The 10,076-nt window shown below is 36.2% G+C and overlaps 1 non-coding gene across 1 annotated transcript; it reads left to right on the top strand.

The window, feature by feature from the left end:
- Positions 1 to 967: 967 nt before the first annotated feature.
- Positions 968 to 1,071, top strand: LOC127902832 (small nucleolar RNA R71). Its single transcript, XR_008055470.1, has one exon. It is a non-coding gene; the product is annotated as a small nucleolar RNA R71 (small nucleolar RNA).
- The last annotated feature ends 9,005 nt before the right edge of the window (positions 1,072 to 10,076 follow it).

The raw sequence follows: 10,076 nt of genomic DNA, 5'->3' as shown, positions 1-10,076 counted from the left end.
TGATGAGTCCTCAGCATTCACAGGTACAATTTGATTTTCTTTTGTCACCAGCATCTCAAGATTTTCTTTTGTCACCGGTATCTCCACTTTTTTGTCGACTTCCTTTCCTTTTCGCAAGATCATGACTGCTTTGACCTCTTCATGCTGTTGTGGTGAACTGGTACTTGCTTCATGTACTCCTTTAGGATTAGGCACTGGTTGACTTGGAAACTTGCCTTTCTCAACAATCATTGCCAAGGTCTGAACTGAAGAAGTAAGTTGTCCCACCATCTTCTCGAGGCTTGAAACTAATTGGACTTGTGAGTTGAAGCCTGTTCTCATCTCATTTCGTAGTCCATCAATGGTACGGTTCTGTTGCTCAATCATAGAGTGAGTAACATTCTTGAAATTCTGGAATGCATCCTCCCATGGTCTGGGTTGAGAGTAGTTCTGGTTCTGATTGTATGGTCTAAATGGTGGCTGAGAGGCTTGAGGGGTTTGAGGAATTGGTTGCATTGGTGAAGTTGGAGCTATTGGTCCATTTTGTTGGAATCCTTGAGACCATGAAAAATTAGGGTGGTCTCTCCATCCAGGGTTATATGTGTTGCAGTATGGGTTGTAATTTGATGGTTTTCTCATTACACCTATAGCATTAGCTTGATCTGAGTATGAGTCATGGTCATGTGGCTCTGTTGATTTAGCAGTCGATAACGATGCTATTTGTCGAGAGAGACCTTCAATTATCGCTTTGACTTCTTTAATTTCTGAACTTGACTCACCAATGTGAACCTCATTTACTCCCTTAATTCTTTTAGTGTTCCTGAGTGATCAACTCCGTTGTTGGGAATTATCCGCTTGTCGCTGGAAGAATTCCCAAATCTCTGATGCACTTTTTGACATTAGCTCTCCTCCACTTGTTGCCATTAGCCATTCTTGCACATTTGGCAATAATCACTCCAAGAAGTATTGGCATTGGTGCCATTTCTCATACCCATGATGTGGACACTTCAAAAGTAGCCCATTAAATCGCTCCCATGTTTCAAAAAACTGTTCGTCTTCTCTCTGGGTAAACTTTGAAATTTTCCTGCGAATAGCATTGGTTTTATGCACTGGGAAATATTTATTCAAAAATTTTGTTACCATTTGTTCCCATGATGTAATGCTATTAGCAGGCAAATTATTTTACCATGAACGAGCTCTATCCTTTAAAGAAAATGGGAATAATATGAGTTTAACATCATCGTTTGAAAAATTCTCGTATTTAAAAGTTTGACAAATAGCATGAAAATCAGTCAAATGATTATATGGGTCCTCATTTTCTAAGCCATAGAATGTTGGGAGACAATTTAGCACACTAGGTTTTAGTTCAAAACTCCTAGCAGCTACATTTGGGTATCTTAAGCATGATGTGCTCAAATTAGCTAAGGGACTGAAGTAGTCCTTAAATGGCCTCTCTGGTGGTGCTTGTTGTTGTTGCAAATCCATTTCACTTTTATCTTTAATTACAACGTGTTTGTGTGTGCGAAGTGTTTTTTCAAGTTCAAGGTCTATAGGCTTAAGATTAGGTAATAATGACCTTCGACCATGCATGCAATGAATACAAAAAAATGAGAACAAAATTAATAACAATAAATAAGAATGAGAAATTACGGTACTAACCTTATTGCGCTGTTAAAACCTCTCTATAAAAACACACTAAAAAAAATTCGTGAAATAAATTAACTAAAAATTAAATTAATAAGATAAACAAAAATTACAAAGAAAAATAACTGAAAAATTAAATTGCAGAATTGTAAAGAATAGAGAAAGAAAAGAAATTATTAACTCTAAATGCAGATTCACTTTTTTTTTAAAAAAAAATAAGAAAACAAATAAAAGAAATTATTCACAAAAATTAATTTTACGAACTAAAATAACTTACCTCCCCGGTAACGGCGCCAAAAATTTGTTGTGCAAATTTTATTGAACTCGCAAGTGTACGAATCTATTGTAGAATAGATTAATGGTGACCAGTGTCGATCCCACAAGGAGGTGGATTTTAATTATATGTAGAATTAATTTTGTATGAGGGTGGTTGGATTTGTGGTGAAAGTGACTTAGATTATCCTAAAATTGGAATTGAAATGGGGAGAATAAATTGAAGAGAAATCTATTGAAATTATGTACTTGGGTATCTGGATCTGTATCAACATGCACCATGGGCTAAATAATCCTTATTAATGCCAATTAAATCATGAGGGGGGAATCCACACCTCATGAACCACGCTCTCATCAATATGGTGCTAAGGGCTTATCGTGCCAAATAATAATAACCTTATACTAGGGAGCTGGTGAAACCAGAGCGGTATCTAGACAAGATTATTGTTATTTGTCGATGAAAAGTCAAAACATCCACAAAAACTAGAGGGGAAGAGAAAATAAATTTACTAAATAAAGCTCATGACACATGTTGAGACTTCACCTTCAACCCAAGCTTGAAAGAAAATTAGCTACTTATAATTGAACTAGGGGTAAAATGAGAATTTATTAAAATACGTAGAAAATACAAGATGGAGAAGGAATTACAGAAAATAGAGCCCAAAAATGGATTCAGAGATGCCAAATTAGGGGGGGAGACCCCCTTTTTATAGATACATTGAGTAAATTATGGCCATCGGATTAAAAACAGTTTGGACGCTCAGGATTGCGCCACGTCATCAGTCAATAGTACGCAGTTTGACCATGCGGTTTGAACAGTGACACGGTTTGACCCGACTTGAACAATAACGCGGTTTGGTTGAAAATAATTCTGTGTATATGCATGTACCGTACACGTAATTTTAGTCCAACAGGATCGTGACACCTCATCAGTCAATGGCACATCATCGGTCAATGCCACATCATCGATCCGTCTATGTGAACAGTGTTGTGAACAGTAACGTAGATAGTACCGTACATGTGAACAATGCCATTTTTCCTTTTATGCTCCTCCTAAAGTTTTCGACCGTCCTGAGTTCAAAAGTGATGTCCGTTTTGCCGTCTGATCTCTCGTTCATTGTAAAATGACCATAATGCCCCTAAAATATATAAAATACTTAATTAAAATAAAACACACGTAATTAAATCACAAGAAGCTTAAATACATAAAAGTAAGGGTGTTAGTAAGACTTGAAATGTAAAATGATGATTTTCTCCTTTATAAATATACATTTTCTAACACTCAACACTTACATTATACTCACCTAGAAGATCTAGTCATTGATCATTTCAATCAATTGAAATGGTCTATCTCCCCTTGGAAGTAGTTCTGAATGTCTTTGAATGGAAAACCATTTCTTCCTCATATGCAACCAAACCCCATCTCTTGGTTCAAATACTACTTTTTTGCTCCCTTTATTAGCTTGGTTAGCATATTGTTCTATTCTTTTCTCAATGTTTTGCTTTGCCTTTTCATGGATGTGGCTAACAAAGTCTGCTTTCTTATTTTCATCAAAATTAATTCGCCCATCCATAGGTAAAGGGGTTAAATCCAAAAGAGTTAATGGATTAAAACCATACACAATTTCAAAAGGTGCAAATTCTACATATGGCAAACATTCTTCCCATGTTTTCAAGTTCTTTTGTATTATAGCGCCCAATGAAGTAGATAAAGTCCTATTAAGATTTATCCATTAGTTTGTTGATGACAAGTAGTAGTAAACAAAAGTTTAGTTCATATCTTACCCCTCGAAGTTTTCCAAAAAAAAACTTAAAAAAACTTTGCATCCTTATCTGAAACAATATTATTAGGCATGCCGGGCAATGTCACAATCTCTTTGAAAAACAAGTCAACAATATGTGAAGCATTGTCAATTTTATGATATGGAATAAAATGTGCCATTTTAGAAAGACAATCAACGACCACATATATAGAATCCTTACTCCTTTTAGATGTAGGTAAACCCACCATAAAATCCATATATATATGTCTGTCAGTCCAAGGTTCATTGGGTATAGCCAAAGGAGTATACAAACCATGAGACTTGACTTTAGACTTAGCTTGTCTACAAGTAACACATTTTTCACAAATCCTTTCTACATCAAGGTTCATGTAAAACACTTGAAGTCTTAGATATACCAAAATGCCCCATCAAACCACCGCCATAAGCTTCTCTAATAAGCAAGTCGTGCAATGAATATTTAGGCACACATAACTTATTTTCCATAAACGAAAAATTGTTACCATATGAAAGTACGTGACTTGTTATCCGACGGTGCAGACTAGACTAGTGCCTATTCAGGATCACCTTTGGAATTTACGTCGTCGGTTTCCCGTCGATATACTCAAATGGGGAATCAGGAAAACTTTTAAATAATTTTTTATCTCGGGTCATATAACCCAAAACAGACTTTCTTTTAGTCTAAAACAGAGTACCAAACCAGATAAGAAATCATCATAAGTTTTCTGATGCACAGGATCCTTGCTAGAGGCAAGTGCAGAGCATACTTCCTTAAGTTTCAAAATGAACAAATTTAATTCTTTATTCTTTTTCTCTCTCTAGAGAGCTTCATTTGCAGAGAGAGAGAAGAGAGCTTAGAAATTCATGATGTTTTGAAAACACACGAGTTTATTTCTTCGAAAACTTCTCTATTCTACAAGCGAGGGGAGAATCCTTTATATAGGAGAATTCTCGGGGAGATAGGACAAGACCCCTATCTTTTACAAAAGGAAAAGTAAAAGATACATCATGACACAACTTTAATTATTACAAAGTGACAAAGTGTGCTTTAATAATTAAAGCATGACTTTGAAAAAAGCAAAAGCTTAAAGTAAAAGCAAACTTTAATAATTATACAAGACAAAAGCATAAAGCAAGACATAATGATTACAACAAGACAAACTACTTTATGGAGAACGGAGATTCATGTAATCGTCTTCGGATGAGCTTTCAGTTTCATCGGGGTCAGTGTCACCGTTGGATTTTGGGAAAAAGGTTTTGGAGAGTTTTGGATGCTTACAATGGGGACCACGACAAGGGGGATAAGGACAATCTCGTCGGTATCCTGGCCTTGGTGATGTTTGAGTGGCTTTGTCAACTTTGGAGGGTTTAGTGGTCGTGTCAGCATTGGGAGGTTGGGATGAGGATCCTGGTTCATTCATGGATGGTTGTGGAAACTGTCGGAGATGTTGGCTGAGGGGAAGGAAATCTTCCCAGGGGTCTTGGGAGTCTTGGAAAAGGAAGTCAGTGTAGTCTGGCTTTTCTTCTTTGATAATGATTCTCGTGGATTTCGGTTTGGATATGGCGGATGGAGTGGGGATCATGAGGAGGTCATGTTGTGGGCCTAAGGAGGTGTGGACGATGTCTTTAAGTGGCGGAGGTTGGTGGTTTAATTGGCAAAGGTAGTTGTGAAGGACATCTTGGATTTCATTTTCAATGACAGCTAGATGTGGTGCAGTGAACCATTCATATACCTGGTCTTGAGTCCAAAAGAGTTTTGTGTCTGGATGTTGAAAGTATGGCCTGTGAATGATAAAGACTGAGGTAAACATTTGTGCTTCCGAGGCAGGCATACGTTCAAGGTTGTAAATTTCGGACAATTGTTGTAGCTTCTTTCTCCACCATGGTATTGGGGAGAACCATTTAAGTAATGTCCAGATAAGAGAGGTGACTTTGTCGGGATTAAGGAGATGTTCTAAAGTGGGAGTAATGGGTAGGACCAACTTAGTGGCATAAAGGACTGTTAGGCACCAGATGTACCATAACACATCTTCAGTGATTTCTCTTGATGGATCAAGGGTTAAACCTGTAAGGAACAAATTTTCTGGGTGGAAGGAGGAAAAAGGAAAAGGTTCTGTGACAAGGTTGGCTTTCATGAAGAAGCGAAAGAGAGCTTTCTTTGCAAATTCTTGGATGGCAAAGACAGAAGAGAAGTTTTTGTTAAAGGGAAAAGTTTTCTTGGTGAGAGCTTCTGGGGATATTGATATAGCCATGGAGATGATCAGAAAGTGGTATGTAGTGGAAAACAGGGTGAGAGGGTTTTATGATTTTGAGAGTCTGGATAGCATATCAGGGATAAGGTTCTGGGATCCCTTTATATGCTTGACCGAAAAGTCATATTTGGAAAACCAATCTTTTAATCTGAGTAAAATTTTTTCGGGAACAATGTTACCTTTGAAATTGAGAATATTGGGGAAGGCCGAACTGTCCATTCGGATGAGAAAATGGTGTCCAATCAGATGATACTCAAACTTTTTGATGCCATTCTTTACCGCTAAGATTTCTTTGAACACGCTATGGTAATGCTTCTGTGTGTTAAAAAATTGTCCACTAGCGTAGGCGATAAAGTATTCTTTTCCATTGATTTCTTCAAGGAGGATGGCACCCCATGATTCATCACTTACGTATGTCTGTAATATGCGCTTTCCATCAGTAATCAACTTTAAAGGAGGCGGATTTTGTGCAATTTTCTTAAGAGTAGTGACAGCATTTGTGTGGTCAGCATTCCATTCTCGGGGCTTCTTTTTTAATAAAGCTTAGAGGTGGCGAGTGTAGTGGTCCACATGTGGGATAAAGTCTCTGATATAATTGATGATGCCAAGAAACTGTTGAACTTGCTTTTTGGAAAGTTGCTGATCTGGAAAGTGAAGCAACTCTTGGCCAATGTGTTTTCCTAGCTGATAATGGCCATCTTTTATGATCATGCCAAGGAATTCAATGTTCTCCGTGGCAATGGTGCTTTTCTTGGCAGACAGCATAATTCCATGATTTTGGACAATACCATAGAATTGAGTTAACAACTGGCGATGTTCATCATGTGATCCTGAAAAAAGTAAAATATCATCAATGTAAATCAATACATGATGCAGGATGGGCTGAAAGATATGGACCATGGATTTTTGAAAAATAGATGGGGCAGTTTTGAGGCCGAAAGGAAGGACTGTCCATTGGAAATGGGCATTTGGGATACAAAAAGCAGCTTTGTAACGTTTAGAGGGTTCAATGCCTAATTGCCATAAGCTTGATTTTAAATCAAATTTTGAATAGATCTGGGCATTTTTGAGAAAAGTAAACATGCTTTGTCGACGGGGCAAGGGAAATTTATCATCTTGTAAAAACATGTTTAATGGCTGGTAGTCAATGACTAGGTGTTTTTTTCCTCGGACAATTTCAGAATGCTTTTCAACATAAAAGGGTTGGCAAGCCCATTGAGAATTTGTGGGCTCAATTAGACCTTGGGCTAACAATTGGGAACATTCTTATTTGGCTAGGAGTAAGTCAGAAGGACTCATGCCTGGGTGGGTAGCTTTGGTTGGGTTAATATCTTCATTGAGTTTGAAAGGTAACTTAATGAAGAAAGATTTATTTTTCCACAATGGGTTTGGATGGGTGAACTCAGAATGGGACTCTGGACAGAAACTCAAAAGTTTGGTGGAAATATCCTGGTAGGACTGGGGGGTTTCAGACAAATTGTAGAGTTTCAGAATGTCGGTGAAAGGTTTGAACATGGACTTGACTCGAATTCCAGTGGGAAGGATTTGGAGGTGTTTGATCTGGTGAAAGATGTCAAAACCTAACAAGAGATCCTTATTAGGAAGGGTTGAACCGATGACCTTGGTTCAAATGACACAATTGGGAAAAATTTGAATACCAATGGGTTTGTTGGTAATTAGAGAAGTGGTGAATAATTTGCCAAATGAAACTTTCTCACATGCATTGAATATATTACCAAAATCAGAACCACCAGCATACAAGTCTTTAATGTATTCAAAACATAATATTTTTGCATCTAAGGTAGAGAGTGAGACATACATTCTAGATAATGCATCAGCTACAATATCTTCATTACTATGCTTGTACTTTCAATGAACTCTACCCACTTAGCATGGAGTTTCTCTAGCTTGTGTTGAACCTTTAAATGCTTCAAAGACTCATGATTCGTATGAATCACAAATTCTTTTATCCAAAGATAGTGTTGCCAAGTTTCTAAAGCCCTATTTAATGCATACATTTCTTTGTCATATGTAGGGTAATTTAAGGGTGCCCCACCTAGCTTTTCACTAAAATATGAATTGGGATGTCCTTCTTGCATTAGAATAGCTCCAGAAGCATCACACTCAATTTCAAAATTTTAGCAAAGTTAGGTAAAACAAGCAGAGGTGTATTAATCAAATTAAATTAAATGCCTTTTCTTACTCTTCCCCCCACTTAAGGCCCACATTCTTTTTAATTACTTAAGTCAAAAGTGCAGTTAAGCTACAAATGTCTTTCAAAAACCTTCTATAAAAGCTAGCCAATCCATGAAAATTACTAATATTACCCATTCTTTGCCCAATCTTGAATTGCTTTTACCTTTTCTTCATTTACCTCAATTCCTTTAGCACTAATAACAAAATCGAGAAATACAAGCTTATATGTACAAAAGGTACACTTTTTGAGGTTAGCAAATAACTTTTCTTCTCTTAAAATATCTAAAACAAGATTTAAATGTCCAACATGTTCATTTAAGTTTTTACTATAAACTAGAATATCATCAAAGTATACAACCACAAATTTACTAATAAAAACACGTAAAACATGATTGTTCTAAACAACATAACTAATCACTCATATAAGCCATATTTTGTTCTAAATGCAGTTTCCCATTCATCAACTTCTCTCATCCTAATTTGATATATCCACTCTTAAGATCAATTTTGGAAAAAATGAACACAAGAACCATATGATCATTCATCAAGGATGTCATCTAATTTATGAATGAGATGTCTATACTTTACAATGATATTGTTGATGGCGTGACAATCAACACACATCCTCCATTACCCATCCTTTTTAAGAATAAGCAATTGTAGAATTGCACAAGGACTCATGCTTTCACGTATATATCCCTTCTTCATAAGCTCACTTACCTATCTTTGAAGTTCTTTTGTCTCCTTACGATTGCTTCTATAGGCTGGCATATTGGAATTGATGCTCTGAGTATGAAGTCAATTTGATGCACAATTCCTCTAATTGGTGGTAAATCATTAAGTATCTCTTCAAAAAAGAGAAATAATAACAGTAGGTAAAGAAGATTAGATTCATTAGTACTTAAATAAGCCTCTTTGTACAAAAATACAATCATAGGCTATTTTTATATTAATGCTCTTTTAATATCATTCTCATTCGCATATAAATTTATTAATTGGAACTTCCTTTCCTTTTTCACTTTCATTTTCTCTCTTTTTTGGTTTCAATATCTCTTGAGTTTGAACTCATACTCTCCTTTTTCAAGTTACTCATTTTTTTTAACCGCACTTGATCATCATACACTTATCTTTGGGATAAAGGTACAAGAGTAAAGGGTTGTAAAGGGTTTTTTTATTAAGTATAAAAGAGTATCTATTGATATAACCATCATGAATGACATGTCTATCAAACTGCCATGGTTGCCCTAAAAGGATATGTCCTGCATGCATTGGCACCATATCACACATAACTTCATCTTTATACTTCCTAATTGAGAATGAAACAAGCACTTGTTTGTTTACTTTATTTTTTCCAAAATCATTGTAGCTTATATGGCCTAGGACGTTTTAAAGTTGTCAAATTTAAATTTTCAACTAAATCAGTGCTACCCACATTAGTATAATCATGCTACATGCCTTATTATTGACATGAAATATAGTATAAAAGATGTTTTCACATTGTACCTTGTCATCTTTTTCCATTTGTACAATCAGAGCCACCCTTCTTGTAATTAAAAGCATTGTTTGTTCGTTAGCAGTTGTAGCTTCTCCAAAGAACTACTCATAAATTATTCCTAGGACCTTCGAAATTTGTGCTTGAATTACCTATAGTTGTCTGTATGGACCTAGACTTTCAAACCAATCTCTTAAAGATCCAGTAAAACGAGAACTGAACTCCTTAAAGACGGTTTGGGTTGTTGCTCCAGTTCTAAGCATTTGAACATCAATCTAGGCAGAAAATTCTTGAAATCTGGCTGGCCATTTTATTCTTGGAATATCATCAAAAGTAAACCATGGGCCATTGGAAAGTTTAGAAGAAGAATTTTCTTGATGAGGTGTATGATTGGTATCAAAATCTGCTTCCTCAACTATATGTGTTTGAGGAGGTGAGGAGGGAGAAGGATCATTTGAC

This window comes from Citrus sinensis, chromosome 5 (assembly GCF_022201045.2).
Source record: "Citrus sinensis cultivar Valencia sweet orange chromosome 5, DVS_A1.0, whole genome shotgun sequence".
NCBI lineage: Eukaryota > Viridiplantae > Streptophyta > Magnoliopsida > Sapindales > Rutaceae > Citrus > Citrus sinensis.
This window is presented reverse-complemented; position numbering and strand designations above follow the sequence as displayed.